The sequence below is a fragment of the Gossypium hirsutum genome, chromosome A04 (genome assembly GCF_007990345.1).
Source record: "Gossypium hirsutum isolate 1008001.06 chromosome A04, Gossypium_hirsutum_v2.1, whole genome shotgun sequence".
NCBI classification, from domain to species: Eukaryota; Viridiplantae; Streptophyta; class Magnoliopsida; order Malvales; family Malvaceae; genus Gossypium; species Gossypium hirsutum.
Window position 1 is genome coordinate 58,397,578 of NC_053427.1, and position 6,466 is coordinate 58,404,043.

Consider the following 6,466-nt stretch of genomic DNA (forward strand, 5'->3'; position numbering starts at 1 on the left):
CGAAACTGGTTTTCGAGTTTTGAAACTCAAGATATGATTTTTAAGGCGACAGTGATGTAGTAACCAGCTTGTCTGGAAATTTTTAAATGGACTGTAAAAATAAGTGAATTTAGTCTGTGAACCCCTCGTGTCTGACTCCGGCAACGGTCTAGGGTACGGAGTGTTACAGTTGTAACAACCCGGTTTGGGCCATAGTCAGAATAGTGGTTTTGGGGACCACAAATATAAATTAGAAAAAAAATATTTTAATATTATTTTCTGTGTTTATAATATGCAAATTGATATCTGTGAAAGTTTTGTATGAAAATTTAATTGTTTGTATGCCGATTTGATAAAAAGAACTTAATCTCGTAAATTGTAAAAGTGGCCTTTTGTTTTATGAAGGCGTCTATTTGTCATGGCTTACTAAAGCAAAGGTCTTTGTGTTGTTATTAACCCATTGATAATGTTAAAGGACAATAATGGGTATTATATCATGAATTTTTGGTGGTTTTAATTAAGGTTAAAGTTGTAATTTGGTATTTAAGTTATAATTAAATAAAAAAATGAAAATAAAGGCCATTACCACCATTCATAGCTGAAAATAGAAGAAAATAATAGGGTTTGGAGGCTTTGAACATTCAGCACTTATAAGGCTTAATTGGTATGTGATTTTTGCTCAGTTTTTTATAATTTCTATGTTTTGAGATCGTTGCTCTGTATACTATCATGCCAATGTATGAATTTTGGAACTTTTTGATGAATTTGAGTTGAGCTGTTGTTTATAATGTGAGTTTTATGAAGTTTGATGTTAGGAAATGGAAGATATGTGTTAGATTACTATGTTTTGTATTGGGATTTTTGATAAATTTGAGTATTTTGGACTAAATTATGAAAATGAGAAATTGAGGGACTAAAATGTGAAATAAATGATAAATATGGGCTGATAGGGACCATAGGAAAATTCGGATAAGGCATGGTCTTGATGAATTTTATATATTTGATGTTTTGTGTAATAAAGACTATAATGTCAAAATGTGTAATTTTAGGGCCTAAAGTGAAAAAATTCCCAAAGATGTGTTTTTGTATTACATTGAATATGTTGGTGATTAAAAGGGTTAATTTTGAATACGTATAGATCAAGAAAAGAGGAATTCTGATTTAGATCGAGGAAAATCAAAGATTATTGAGTAAACGATTTGAATCGTCAATTCTGAGTACGAGGTAAGTTCGTACGTGATAAATGGTGTTATAGTTATTGATAAACCATAATTTATACATATTTTTACCCCATGTTTAACGTATTTTATGGATGATTTTCCATTAGAATTGGTGAATTCGATGCTCCTAATGCTTTAATTTCATGTTTTACTCTTATGAGAGCATAGGAGAGTGAAAGGAACGAGAAACGGGCCAAAAACGGAGAAAATGGGCCAAAGTACAAAATCAACATGGCCTGGACCTCCTCACACGGGCAGACCACAAGGCCGTGTCAATTTGGCAGGCTCAAGCACGGCCTGTAGTAATCGCACACGGGCGTGCCCCTACAGAGCCCAAGTTGAGTCCAATTCGGGAAAGGCTAATTTTGAGGGCTTTTAGGCATTCCAAAGCCTATAAATACACCCTATAGGAGGAAGAAACGAATGAGAGAGTAGGGGGTAAGGAATTACTCTAAGAAAGCCGATTGATTCATCTCAGAAGCCGGATTCATCATCAAGACTTAAAATCTCTCCTCAATTCCCCTTTAAGAGTTTTGGGTTTTCTTTATGTTTTGTATTCTTTATTATTCTGAGATGTTTTCTTATTTAGTTATGAACTAAATCCCCTAAATACCTAAGAGGAATGAAACCTAAGACGAATCTTGTTATTATTTTCTGAATTGTATGATAAATATTTGACTTGTTTTTAATTATGTGTTCTTAATTCTTGTTTTGATATCCCAGGATACCGATTCAAGATAAGCTCTTATTCAGAGGAGGAATAGACCCTGTTTAAGAGTACATTTTTCATAATTAAGCGGAGTTGATTGCACGCCTAGATATAGGGTGACAAGATTTTTTCGGATTAAGGTGAAACCTAATAAGGGGATCCATAGATCGAGTTAATGCAACCCTAGAGTGTTAATTAAAGAAAAGTCTCGGTTTTTCAATCTAGGGATTAGACGTTATTAGTCTTGAATAGGGATAATAACATAACTTAGGGATCTCTACGGAACATGTTAAATGAATAAATCGTTCAATTCGGAGCCAGAATAACAAGTACAGTCTAGGTGGATTTTTCCTTAGGTATTGTCTTCATTCAATTGATTTTTCCAAAAGCAATTCCCCAATTCCATTCTCTGTGTGTTCTTAGTTTAGATAATTACTTAGTTAAAACAAAAACCTCTTTATTCTTAGGTTAGATAATAAAAAGACAGTCATTACTAGTACTTTTAGTTCCTTTGGGTTCGACAATCTGGTCTTGCTAAAACTATACTACTATTCAATAGGTACACTTGCCTACATCGTGATAATAGTTAGTTCAAGAACGAGGAATTATAAATATTTAAAACCTATCACGAAATCACGCGATCAAGTTTTTAGCGCCGTTTATTTTTATTACTTTAGCCATTTATTTTTCGTGCACTTTAATTTATTATTATTATTTATTAATTCATTTTTTCCTTCTCTTGGCAGGTTTTTATAGTTTATGAGTAGAAGAAATTCGTCAGGACCATTACTTTTTGATGAAGAAATCGATCGTACAGTTCACAGAAATCAAAGAGAAATAAGGCGAAGCTTAAGATACATAGTGAACGAGCAAGAAGATGATACTCAACCCCCAACCAAAGAGATGGCTGAAAACCAAGGCAATCAGCTACCTCCTGCAATTGCGATTAATCAAAATCCTGCTCCACTCACTATGTATGATTATGCTAAACCTTCTATAACAGGAACTGAATCGAGCATAGTTAGACCTACTGTAGCTGCAAATACTTTTGAATTAAAACCTAACACTATTCAAATGATACAGCAATTTTTTCAGTTTGATGGTTTGCAAGATGAGGATCCCAACGCTCATTTAGCAACTTCTTAGAACTATGCGATACATTTAAAATTAATTGTCTCTGATGATGCCATTCATCTTCGGTTATTCCCTTTTTCATTGAGGAATAAAGCTAAACAGTGGTTAAACTCGTTACCACGAGGGTCAATTACTACTTGGGAACAAATGACTGAAAAATTTTTACTAAAATATTTTCTGCTAGCTAAAACGGCTAAATTACATAATGATATCTCTTCTTTTGTGCAGATGGATTTAGAAACACTCTACAATGCATGGGAGAGATACAATGACCTTTTGAGAAGGTGCCCTCACCATGGGTTACCGCTTTGGCTACAGGTTCAAACGTTCCATAATTGCCTGAATGCTTCGACTTGACAAATGGTTGATGCAGCTGCTGGCGAAACCATCAATAATAAAATACCTAATGATGCCAATATGTTTATAGAGGAGATGTCACTGAATAACTATCAGTGGCAAGTCATGAGGACAAAGCCAACAAAAACAGCCAGTGTTTATAACGTCGATTCGGTCACCATGCTCTCTAATTAGGTAGAACTCTTAAATAAAAAGATTGATGGTTTTCTTAGTTCTTCACAGGTTCACCCAGTAATGCAGTGCAAAGCAAGTGGAGGTGGAACAAGCCATTCAGAATACCAACCCTATGGCCACAACATGGATAACGAGCAATTAAACTACATGGGTAATAATCCTCGACCTCAAAACAATCCATATAGTAACACTTACAATACAGGTTGGAGGAACCACCCCAATTTCTCGTGGAGCGATCAAGGAAATCAAAGACCACAACCACCCTACCAACAAGAAAATAAGTCGAACCTTGAAGAGATGCTCTCAAAGTTTATTTCGGTGTCAGAAACTCATTTCCAGAACACTGAAACAGCACTTAAAAATCAACAAGCGTCGATTCAAGGGCTCGAAACTCAGATAGGCCATCTTTCCAAACTAATTTCCGAACAACCACAAGGTAGCTTGCCAAGTAATACTGAACCCAACCCAAGGGAACAGCTAAACGCAATTAATATTCAAGATGAAGGAGTTGTTGAGCCTGAACCAGAACTGAGGCAAGAAACTATGGTAAGCAAAGGTCAAGGTGAGGTAGATAACAATAAAAACAAAATGGTGAATGTTGAATATAAACCTTGTGTGCCATACCCCAAAACACGACAAGGAAAGACCGCTCAGATGAACAATTTGGTAAATTCCTTAAACTCTTAAAAAATTACATATTAACTTATCGTTTATTGAAGACCTATCGCAGATGCCAAACGCAATGAAATTTTTAAAGGAACTTTTAGCAAATAAGAGGAAGTTGGACGAGGCATCGCACGTGGAGCTAAATGCAGTTTGCTCAGCTATTCTCCAAAATAGACTACCGAACAAACTAAAAAATCCAAGGAGTTTTACAATTCCTTGCTTAATTGGTAGTTTAGATATTAATAATGCATTAGCTGATTTAGGGGCTAGTATTAACGTCATGCCCTACAAAATGTTTAAGCAATTAGGTCTCGGGAAACCCAAACAAACTAGGATGAGCATTCAATTAGCAGATAAAACTATAAGGTTCCCTAGGTGTATTATTGAAGATGTACTAGTTAAAATCGATAAATTTATATTTCCTATTGACTTTATTGTTTTATATATAGAGGAGGATAGCAACACTCCTTTAATTCTAGGAAGGCCCTTTTTAGCAACTGCTAAAACGATTATTGATGTTGGCACAGGTGAACTCACACTCCATGTGGGAGACGAAACAATCACCCCTCAAGCTCTCAATTCTGACAACACATCAGGAATTGAAGGTGATCGTTTAACCCATTCTCCTAGAACTGACAATATGGTACAACCTACTTTACAGGAAATGAGTTTGAAGGAAGCACACGAGTCATTCTCAAGCAATAGTAGAGGACATGTTCATGAAGATCGAAGATTACACATCAAGGAACTGATGAATGGTGGACGCATAAACCAAGAACACTCGACAAACCGAATTTACAACAGAACGAGCTCAATATCTTTCCAAATCAACTTAAGATTGGAGATAGAGTCTTATTAGATGCCGCATATCCCCACATTGTCGTTACCACACCGAATGAAGAAATCTCTCTTACGGTACTTAGTATCTTTCCATTCGGTATGGTTGAGGTAAGCCACTCCAAGTTCGGCACTTTTAAGGTAAACAACACCCGTTTAAAACCTTCTTTTGATGAGATTGATGACAGGAATGAGGAGTATAAACTCCTCAAACCACCATGATTATTCAATGGAGAGGTAAGTCAAGCTTAGACTATAAATAAGCGCTTCTCGGGAGGCAACCCAAGCATTAACTGTATTAACTTCTTTAAAAATTTAGTCTTCAACATCTAACTTACTAACGAAGCTCTTGAATACAGGTTTTTCACAGGGACACGGCCTAGAGCATGGGCGTGCTTAGGGCCATGTGAAAATAGGGCAAAGATTTCCCCAAACACGGGCTGCGATAAAATGCCACTACCGTGCGACATAGCCGTGGTCGAGCCTGCCGAAACAACACAGGCGTGTGACACGCCCATGTGGAAGAACCGTGGGCGAACCTGTTAAAATAGCACGGGTGTGCAACACGCCCGTGTCTAACAACCGTGGTCGAACCTGTTAGATTGACACAAGCGTGGGGATTTCCTACACAGGCGTGGGAGAAGCGAACAATGCCAGACACGACTGTGCGACACGACCGTGTGCACCCACACACCCAAGGAGCACGGGCATGTACTAAATGTCAAGCGCGCCCAAATTCGAAATTCACGAATCACACGGGCTGAAATTGGGTAACACGGGCATGTGCCCTGGCGTATGGCCCAAAATCTATAAATACCATGCACTATTCACTTTCTTCCCCATTCAAAAACCCTAACCCTAGCCGCTGCAACTCCACATAGCCTCCCTGCCATGCCCGTGCACCGCTTCCCACTTTATTTTTTACGCTCAATCTCTTTCCTTTAGCATTTGTTAACTCCTTTCACTTCTATTTTACTTATTTCTAATGCTTATTATCAACATAATCTTCATATCTTTTGAACTATTTTTCATTTTTCTATCATTATATTTGCATTCTTAGGTTAGTTATCATACATTTCGTGTTAAATCAAGTTATTAGGAACACCTCATACCCATGACATTACTATGCTTATTCTCATGCTATTACCATGCCGATGTCTATCATTTAATTTGCATTCCTAGGTTAGTTATCATACATTTTATGTTAAAATAAGATTAGGAAAACCTTATACCCATTATATTTTGTCACCCTAAACCTTAAACCCTAAACCCTAAACCCTAAACCACAAAAATTCATCACCCTCTCCTGCAGTTCCCCCGAAGGCCCCAAGAAGAGCTTTTCCAAATACTTCAGGCCCGACCCTTAATTGTGGGCCGCTGCATTGACTGG

At 37.0% G+C, this 6,466-nt stretch overlaps 1 non-coding gene across 1 annotated transcript; it reads right to left on the reverse strand.

Annotated features, from left to right (window-relative positions):
* Positions 1-3,238: 3,238 nt before the first annotated feature.
* LOC121228630 (small nucleolar RNA R71) lies at positions 3,239-3,344 on the reverse strand. The gene has a single exon (XR_005926206.1). It is a non-coding gene; the product is annotated as a small nucleolar RNA R71 (small nucleolar RNA).
* Positions 3,345-6,466: the final 3,122 nt, after the last annotated feature.